Below are 10,618 nucleotides of genomic sequence, written 5' to 3'. Positions count from 1 at the left end.
GTGGAGTGTGCCTTCGTGAAGGATTTCACATGGAGTGGATTATGTGGGATGTAGAAGGTAGGGGACTGAAATATGTGGATGTGTGTAAAGATATAGCATCAGTGTGTGTGTGTGTGTGTGTGTGTGTGTGTGTGTGTGGTATGGCTGTAGCCTAGCTTAGCTTTTGTTTAGATTTTCCTTTGCCCTTTGTTTTAGTCTTTGTTTTTGTCTTTGTTTGGCCTTTGTTTTGTCTTTGTTTCACTCTTTGTTTAAACTTTCTTTGGCTTTTGTTTGGTCTTTCTTTAGCCTTTTGTTTAAAGTTTGTGTGGCCTTTTTGTAGTCTTTGTGTAGCTTTTGTTTTTAAGTGGATCTTGGCTGAAAACCCATCAAAAATACCTTTTGTAATGAAAAACCCGGATATATAATCTCTCCCTATATATTCTGCATTGCATTGAGGTAGCCTCAACTCCCCCAGGGACCTGGCACAGATGTGGAGCCTGTTTCACACAACTGTTACTTGAAGGTAAGGAAATCCCATAGGTTTTCATCTAACTTCAGGTTGTCCTTCATCTACAAGTGGCAACTGCATATTTTTGTGGGGGCCATTTCATTATATTCCAGGGGGAACTTGCCGTAATAGCAGTCAAGATTGGGAGAACTTAAAATTGATAGAGTTATTCTAATGGGAGCAGAGGTCTCCTTCTGGAGTGTTCCACCTAATGTTTGGAAATTGTCTGAGCCTGGGGAGAGGCTCCAAACCCACACTCAGATCCTTTCAGATTTAAAGCCTCATGTTTCTAGAGCTAGATTAATGGAGCTATTGGCTTCTTCTTTTTTTATTTCTTCTTTTATTATTTGTCATGATTTGAAAATGAGTTTTTTCTTCTTATCTAGGAACAACTTCCCTCATGCAGCTGGGTTTATCTGTGGGGTATACTAATGGAACAAGAAAGCCCAAATCTTGTAAGAATTTTGCTCCCTGTAGATTAGCAACCTTAGATGGAAAGATGTTAATGCTTTGTCTTGTGCAGAATTTCTTAGAGAACAGAGTTTTCCAGTGTTATGGTGGCTGGAACAAGGAAAGAAAACATTATGTGTCAAGGGAATAAAGCAAGGAACTTGCCAAAAATATTAGGAGAAAAATAGGGAAAATTATTTTTACTGCTTTGTGAATGAAACAGGAAGAAAAAAGCAGATTGCTGTTAGCTGTATAGCAATGCTATTTTATATTTATTTGGATTAAAAGGACAATGCCTTAGTGGATTTTAAAAATTGTTTCAGGGGCACCTGGCTGGCTCAGTCAGTAGAGCATGCAACACCTGTTCTCAGGGTTGTGAGTTCAAACCCCACATTGGGTGTGGAGCCTACAGGAAAAAAAATAATGTTTCAGGTTTGCAGAAAAATTGGAAACTATACAAAAATTCCAGATGTACCCAGATCACTGAAATGTTGACATTTTGCCACATTTACTTTATCATTCTCTTTCTTTGTATGTACACATACATATTATTTTTCTGAGCCATTTGAGATTAATTTTCAGATATGATCAAAATCAGAAAACAAACATTAAGAAAATACTATTATCTAATCCACAAAAATCTAGGTTTTATCCACTGCTCCAGGTGTCATTCCCAGATCATGCATCACTTTGATTACCATGTGTCTTTAGTCTTTACCTGAGATGGGCATTCTCTTTCATGATCTTAACAAGTTAGAAGAGTATAGGCCTGTTATTTTGTTAAATGTCCCTTGTTAAAAAAAGGAAACAAGATAGGATTAGGAGGGAGACAAATCACAGGAGACTCTTAATCTCACAAAACAAACAGGATTGCAGGGGGGTGGAGGGGTAGGGATAGGGTGGCTGGGTGATGGACATTGGGGAGGGTGCTATAGTGAGTGCTGTGAAATGTGTAAGCCTAATGATTCGCAAACCTGTACTCCTGGGGCAAATACTACATTATACGTTAATAAAATAAGTAAACAAACAAATAAATAAAATTTTAAAAATAAAAAATAAATGTCCCTTGTTTTGGGTTTGGTCTAATGTCTTCTCATGATTAAGTCCAGATTATGCAGTTTTGGAAGGAATATGCTTGCATTTCAGATCATACATCTCCAAATTCATACTTGAATCTGACTACTTACTTTTTCTTTTTTTAAAGAATTTTATTTATTTATTTGAGAGAGAGAGAGAGACAGCATGCAGTGGGGAGAGGGAGAAGCAGCCTCCCTACTGAGCAGGGAGCCCGATGCAGGGCTCAATCCCAGCACCCTGGATCATGACCTGAGCTGAAGGCAGATGCTTAACTGACTGAGCCACCCAGGCACCCCTGATTGTACAGACTGTTAATTTGAAGTCTGGTTTCTTTAATGGTCACTAGAATTTTAAATGAGTACCTAAACTCTTATAAGAAAATACAAAAAAAATTTAAATCAGAGCTTTTACAGGTAATTCCCAAGTATTCACCAAAAGTGTGTAACTGTTGCCCTGTATTAAAAAGGATAATTGCAACAATATGTACATGAACTTGATAGTCATATAGTAAAGTATTTAACATAGATTCTTTGCATGTGCTAGGTTCATATCTACTGCTTTATGAGTGTTCATTTCATGAACCATCTGCTGAAAACAGATACTGTTCACAAGAGTGGTCCTGGATGGCCACTCCAGGCTCCCTGGCAACCATTAGCATGCTGGCAGGGTGCTGAGAAAAGAAAGAACTTCCATTTTGTTTGTAAGTTAGAAAACTTCTGTTTGTAGGTGGCTGGCTGTTTTATTGTTCTGAAGATAGAGACCAACTTCCTAGCAGACTTCCTTTGTTTGGGGAAAGGTATTAAAATAGATTCTTAGGATTTCCAAATATAAAGCATCCATTCCCTCCACCCCCCACGAGGAAATGCCAAAGTCATCATAAATATAAATGTAGGGCAATTCATTAACATGTTATATAATCTTTGTAGTCAAGTAAATGTATTATGGCTTTAATAGGACTGCTCCCTGGATGAGGTAGATAAATACTTTATTTTCTTAATATGAAATTAGATTAGAAATTTGGAGTTCTGCACATGCTACAATTTAATGTTGAGAAACTCAGCTTTGGGGAAAATAAACATTAGTTATTTTGATTGCCTTATCTGGTCCACAGAGATCACCTTGGAGTTTGAGAAAGAGACTTTTTCTTAAAGGATTATATGTTCTCATGATGAGCCATCCTGGATTGGGAAATGAGGGCCTCTTATTGTCATTCAGTAAAGAATTAGGGGCCAGGACATGGAAGGTTTGCAAAGCCAGAAGTGTCTTGTGGATAGGAATTGAGCTTTCTACAACCTAGAAATCTGCTGGGCTGGCTGGGACCATAGGATTAGGTTCCATTGTATAGGCTCCAAAAGCGACCTCTTTTGTTGGTTTCCCAGTCCTCTCTGGTTTCTGTTGCTCTGTTACCCCTAGTGCATTAGGTAAAACCTGGTGGTGTTAGCTGTGCTCTGTGTGGTTAAAAGACGAATCTGGGTTTTTTTGTTTGTTTGTTTTAAATTTTTAATTTAATTTAATTTAATTAAAAAAATTTTTTATTAACATATAATATTTGCCCCTGGGGTACAGGTCTGTGAATTATCAGGCTTACACATTTCACAGCACTCACCGTAGCACATACCCTCCCCAATGTCCATAACCCAGCCACTCTATACCTATTCTCCCACCCCCCAGCAACAATGTGGATGGAACTAGAAGGTATCATGCTAAGTGAAATAAGTCAATCAGAGAAAGACAATTATCATATGATCTCTCTGATATGAGGAATTTGAGAGGCAGGGTGGGAGGTTGTGGAGGGTAGGGAGGAGAAAAATGAAGCAAGATGGGATTGGGAGGGAGACAAACCATAAGAAACTCTTAATCTCACAAAAGACCAATCTGTTTTTAAAAAAGGTACTCAGGATTTTGTTTTCATTCATGCATGATGAAGGCAGCAGATCAGAAGATGATTGCCATTGTTACTCACGGTTCCCAAAAGGAGGATGCATGCTTGACCATGCAGGAAGTACCATTGCTGATCAGGAGCCAGAGAGAATGAGGGAAAAGCATGGACAAGAACTTTATTGCGTTTTTTTGTTTTTGTTTTTTCAGGAAGGACTGGGTGAAGTGAGGTAAACAGACTAGGTGAATTTAGGATGAGCTAGTTTGAATAATTTCAGTGGGTTTTGGTATGTGAAGGCTGTCCTGAGTTTTCTGGTTCCTGGCCTTGGGGTGATTGGGACAGAGGACTGTTGGCTTGATCTGTGGGACCTTGATCAAAAGGGTAATTGGCAAGTGTAGGCTCTGGATTGGTTGGTTTGCATGTGAAAGTCACACTCTTAGGGGAGTCCTTTACTCCCTAGGAATTAGCTACCCTGGGGAGGCACAATGTCTCCAGGATCAATAGGTGCCAGGTTATCAAGAATACAGAAAAGAAAATATAGTTCATACACAGCAGCCACATTTGGAGTGAATGTGCGTGGGGAAAGTAGGGCAGCATTCAGACGCTTGAAGCAATAGCTTTTAAGACCCAGGACATCTGATGAAGACAGGTTCATGGAATGTGTATCTATTTCTTATGCCAGTTCAAAAATTAATTACGAAGATAGATGGGTTTTCAGTGATGCACAGCAGTGAGAATATTCATTTTATATTGTTGTGTAACAAATTATTACAGAGTGTGTTAAAAAACCATGCCTGTTTATTAGCTAACAGTTTTGTAAATTAATTATCCTGTAGGATTGGTACTCTGCTTAGGGTCTCACAAGGCTGAAATAAAAGTGTTGGCTAGCTAGGCTCTTAGCTAGAGGCTCTGGGGCAGAATCTATACCCAAGCTCATTCTAGGTGTTGGCAGAATTCACTTCCACATGGCTCAGGTCCCTGGGCCCCTCATTTTCAGGTCAGCAGTGGTGGATTGAACTCTTCTCATGCTTCAACTATCTCTGACCTCTTCCTTTGTCATATTTCTCTGATTTCAGCCAGAGAAAATTCTTGGCTTTTAAGGACTCATTTGATTAGATTGGGCTCACCTAAGTAATTCAGGATAATCTCCCTATTTTAAGGAATATCTGCAAAGTTTCTTGCCATGTAAGATTATGTAATTCATAGGTGTCATCAACTAGGATTGGGAGGGCCACGTTGCCTACCCCAGAGGGTTTATGATTAAAATGTTGAGCACTTGGTTAAGAAGGTATTTGCAAGAATCTCCATTATAAAGTTACAATTTAAAAAAAAAATTTAACTTATTTATTTTAGAGATAGAGAGATACTTGGTGGGGGGAGGAGCAGAGAAAGAGGGATAAGCAGACTCCATGCTGAGCACAGAGCCCAATGCAAGGCTTGATCCCAGGACCTCAAGATCATGACCTGAGTTGAAATCAAGAGTCAGATACTTAATTGACTAAGCCACCCAGGCGCCCTGTTTTTAATTAATAAATGTTTACTTATTTGCAAATATCTTCTCCCAATTGATTTCATTTTGTTGATGGTGTTTCCTTTGCTGTGCAAAAGCTTTTATTTCACTGTAATCCCAATAGATTATTTTTGCAGTTTATTTTTAAAAATTAATTTAAATTCAAAAGGAACATGCTCATCTGATTTGACAGAGAAATATTACGATAATTTTTACAGTTAGCAATACAGAGTTGTCAATTGCATCATTATTACTAAGATTAGTTATCACCTAAGATAAATTATCAACTAAGACAACTGTAATATTGTGATTTATAAGAAATACATATATTTGGTCATTCACATGACCAAAACATATTTCTATTGTGTGTTCGGTCTTTGTCTATGGTTTCTAGTTCCTAAAACCTTTGAAGGTTTCTTCAAGGGCATTAAGGTATCTTGTGTTGTGATAATAAAATGAGGTTGGAAATGCCTTAGATATATGAGGATGGGGGCAGGGTGCCAGGAGAGCCAATCATGTGTTAGAGAGATGGAAATCTCAGTCCTGCTCCCTGGCCTCTGGGGAGGGGAGAGCAGTTGAAGGTTGAATTTACCAATGGCCAGTGACTTAGTCAATCATGATTGTGTAATGAAACCTCTATAAAACCCCAAAGGTTTGGAGAACTTCTGGGCTGGTGAATGCTTGGAGATGCGGGGACAACATGTGCCTGGAGAGGACATGGAAGCTCCTCCTCCTTTCCCCAAACCTCATCCACTGTGTCTCGTCACCTGGCTGTTGATAGTAATAAATGTTTCCCCCAGTTCTGTGAGGCACTCTAGTAAATTAAGGGAGCGTAAGGGCAGGAGGTGGAGTGGGGTGGAGGTTGTTAAAACCTCTAAGCCATAGCGCATTGGTCAGAAGCATGAGTAATAGCCTGGGGTTTGCCACTGGCCTGGAGTCTGAAGTGGGGGGTGGTGGGGAGGCAGTCTTGGGGGACGGAATTCTTAACCTGTGGAATCTGATGCTATTTTCAGGCAGATAGCATCAGAACTGAGTTGAATTCCCTGACACCCTGCTGATGTCCCAGAATTGCTTGGTGCTGTGTGCGTGATGGGGGGACATGCCCCTCTTCCACAACATTGGGATTGGGTACAGGAACCTTAAAAGAACAACCACTCTGAATGATAGGTTTCTTTTGCAGGTTATTTTGTATCTAGAAGACCTCTTTGTTCAAACAACACTCCCAAGATCTGATATATAGTAAGAAAGAAGGGGCAAATGGTTATAGATGGCCACAAATCTCCATATTGCCCAGGAAAACAGGATTGATATTGTGAAGTTCTCAATTTAATGCCTTATCAAATTGGATTCCTTCCTCGAGTTTTTAATGTAAAAAACACATCTCTCTTCCAGATCTCCATGGGAGGAGGACATTTCAACTCCTTTCTTGAGATGCTTTACTTAATTGCTATGATTTGCGTTTTTAAAGCCAGACACCAAAATTTCATTTATTTTAGGACTTCCATTCATTAGTGTTATAAGCAAAAATCAGATTTGTAGACATCAGATTTACTAGGAGAAGTGATTGAAGACTGTTTATTTAATGACAGTGAATTACCTGGACATACAGCATTCTCTATAATGATAAATTAAGTTTGCATACAATTTTGTTATTATATTCTCTTTCTAGTCCCCAAATGACAGGTAATATCTTAATTAATCATCATATCCTTCCTAGGATGGTGAAAGTGAATCTCTGTGTATAATATAATCTCTGTGTATAATACTTTTGGATTAACTACAACTTAACCAAAATGCTAAATTAACCAGGACACATTCTACTGCTTCACTTTTAGGAAAAAAGGAGCAAATGATACCAAGACAAGCTCATAACAAAGATCTAATCACCAAATGTGTACGGATGAAAATACAGGTACAAATGAATTTCCTGTACTCTTTTGGATCTGCATCTAAATTACTGTATAATGATTACTAGTATTTGAAATGTCAAAGTAGAATGCAGAATCAGCAAAAGACTGAGCAATCAAATTTTCATTAAGAGTTAAACACTTTAGAAAAACTTATTCCAGGTGTTTCACAGTATCCTAGGTTTGGGGAGGTAGAAATATGGGAAAAAAAATGTCTCTGCATGAGAAGGATAATGACCTCAGCCACCATTTATCCACTTTTGGCAAACTCATGCACTATGAACGCATGGGGGAAGAGCCATTCCATGAAAGAGAGACTTCCTTTCCCTGTATCTTCAAATCCTACTCAGGAGATTCCTTCTATTTCTTTGTTTCAGCTGAACCTAGACAGTCTTCTGAGAACAAACTTCATCTGTCAGCTTGTCAAATGGGGAATATTTACACTCCAAGTGGCTCCAGAGTTTAGTGGACCAGTGTCCTCCCCATTGTCACTGTCAGGTCACTACTCCTTCCCTCTCTGGCTAGTCTTCTGTACTTTGAAACTTGTGCTTCATTCCTTGTGCCGGTCTTCACCTGACTTCTAGTCATATCTTCTCCACTGATGCTTCTGTGGTCAGCCCCCTACCCGCTGCCCTCCCACCTCAATCCATCAGTGTACGTGACTTTATGTCCATATGAATGAACTATTTATCCCTCCAGTGAATTACCCACTCTTCTTCATCCATCCATTGCATACTATGGAACTTGGCAGTTCTTGAAACTACTCCATTTCTGAATCCAATGGTGCAAACATCTAGCATTCATTCACAACCCTCCTTTCCTTCAACTTGTTTTGTTAAGTACTCCACCACAACTATTCTTCTACTAGGTACTTGAGTTGACTTTCCCTTCCATTTCTCCATCAATTTATGAATCTGTTCATCAATTGTTCCTTTCTGCCTATTTTCTTTCTATTACTTATAGATTCTGGAATCCATCTTTTCAATTATTTTCCTGCAAATTATCTCCCAACCCTGGATGAACCATATGTCTTCTCCCTGTATGCACCCTGGCTGTTGAGAGCAACTGGGAAAACCACTACACATTAATGGTCAGTGACCCGACCCAGGTCATTACTATCTGGCAGCCTGGTCTTCAAATGTTTACAAAATCTCTTTTATTCTTTTCAAATTTTCAGCTTTGTCATTCTCAGGTACATTTGCTTCCCATTTCACTAGAAAAATGGAATCCATTAGATGAAAACTTCATGCAGTCAACTGTTTTCCCTCTTCCAACAAAGGCTAACACTTCTACATGTGCTCTGTACTACATCTCCTCAGGGTTTTCTTAGGCATACTAATTATATTCTCTCTTATTTTATTTCAATCTCTTCCTTTCAGCACTTATGCTTCTGATCAGTCTCATGATAACAAAGAAGTCAAATCAAGAAGCCAACCAATTCTCCCCCATCCCCAACAACAACGACAACAAAAGTCTGGAAAACACATACTCCTCTAGCTACTACTGCTCTCCTGCCCTTAGCTCTCAGATCTCTGGCCTGAGTTGTCTACAGTGTCTTTCTCCATCCTCAGCCACTATTCTCTTCACAAGCCCTCTAATTTACCTTCTGTCTCAGCCATTTTATGGAAACATTATTGTCAAAGTCATCAGTTATCTCCATATCACTTAATTCAATGTATTATTTTTCTTTTTTTTTAACTTTTATTTATTAAGTAATCTCTACCCCAATATGAGACTTGAACTCATGACCCCAAGATCAAGAGTTGCACGTTCTACTAGCTGAGCTGGCCAGGTGCCCCTCTATATATTATTTACAGTCCTCATATCACACCACCTCTTAGAATCATTCCACCAAGTTGACCACTCTCTCTTTTGAAACTGTTCCCTTTGGCTTTTATGATACCACACATTCCAGTTTCCCTACCCTACTCTGACTCTTCTCTTTACTCTTTGCCAAACACTTCCCCTCCACCTGCCCTGCAAATGTGGGAGGGCCCTGGGGCTCTGTCCTACCCTCTCCTCATTAAACGTTCTGCCACCAGGCAATCCCATCCATGCCCCTGGGTTCAATTGCTATCTATACTCCCAACATCTTAAATTCTGTCTTCTACCCAGATTTCTCTTTTGAATTGTTCACTTGCTATCTCCATCTAGATGCCCCTCAAACACCTCCAGTGAAGTGCACCTAAAACTGAACTCACGATTCATCCTCTTTCCTTAAAGCTTCTCTTCTAGAAGATGCTTCTACCACTCACCTAGTTCCATGAACTATACACCTTGGACTTATTCTTGACCCCCATTCCTGCTTGTTTGATTAGATGAGTGCTTTCAATATAATATAATAAATATAAAGATGGGAGCATAAAAATTACAAAATGGAACAAAGATAAGTGACATTTTATCTATCTGAGGAAGTCTACCAGTATAGCTGCTATTGGGTGAGTCAGATTGTAGCCTTGGACCCAAAAATTCAATAATCTGGTTCTTATTTCAGCTTCTCTCTGGCTGGTTCTTTTCTTTGTCTTCCTGAGACTGATGCCCTTTGGAGAACCCAGTTTAGCAGCTCTCACTTTACCCAGCTGTCAGTGGAGCAATAAATCCGTCCATCAGTTAATTTAGGTACCCCCTCCATCGCCCCCCCACCGTTGGGACCACAGGCCAAATTAACATTTAGGTTTTTCTATAAGACAATGTAAATCTGGAAACTTGGTTCCCTGTACAGGAAAAAGGTGGGTAGGGACCAAATCACAAGGAGTCTTGTGTGACATATTAATTAAGAAGCACAGGACTTCACTTTGTAATTGCAGGAAGACTCTGAAGTTTTTAAGTAGAAAACGGATGCATGAGGAAACAAACTCATGCCTTTAGTTCTTTCTCTTGGACTCTCCTGCCCCCTGTTTATAGAAAATTGTGGAAATAGTCATCCACATAAAATTCTAGTGGAAGCTTCCCTACCCATACACCACAGCAGTGTATCGCATAATTTTTAGAAAAAAAGAATGTCATGTTATCAAAATTACATTCAGAAAATTACTACGCTTCTTACATGGTTATCTGCCACCACTATAATAAGCAAGGTTTTTGCTTCCAAAACATTTGCTGAATATATTAGCTATGTCCTAAGGATACCAATCCTAGGTCACACTTGCTCCTTTTCCTATAATAGCAGGAGTAGGTAGTTTGTTGTCAGAAAGGGCTCTGCATAAGTCTATGCAAGAGTGGACCACTGTGCTGTGCCCTTGTCGCCTGGCACAGAGCAAAGCAAGCAGGGCTTTGTTCTCTCTCCAGATGGGCTATCAACCCCTAGA

General features: G+C 39.4%; 1 protein-coding gene across 2 annotated transcripts in view; it reads left to right on the top strand.

The window, feature by feature from the left end:
* The first annotated feature begins 390 nt into the window (after window positions 1–390).
* Window positions 391–10,618, top strand: part of MOBP (myelin associated oligodendrocyte basic protein) — a 51,413-nt gene continuing 41,185 nt past the window's right edge. Inside the window, exons 1-2 of one of the 2 annotated variants that reach the window (XM_059390494.1) lie at window positions 391–502; window positions 7,239–7,315. The gene's annotated coding sequence lies outside the window, so the exon portion shown is untranslated. The remainder of the gene's footprint in view (window positions 503–7,238; window positions 7,316–10,618) is intronic. The other variant, XM_059390495.1, reaches the window with a different exon arrangement.

This window comes from Mustela nigripes, chromosome 2 (genome assembly GCF_022355385.1).
Source record: "Mustela nigripes isolate SB6536 chromosome 2, MUSNIG.SB6536, whole genome shotgun sequence".
NCBI lineage: Eukaryota > Metazoa > Chordata > Mammalia > Carnivora > Mustelidae > Mustela > Mustela nigripes.
This window is presented reverse-complemented; position numbering and strand designations above follow the sequence as displayed.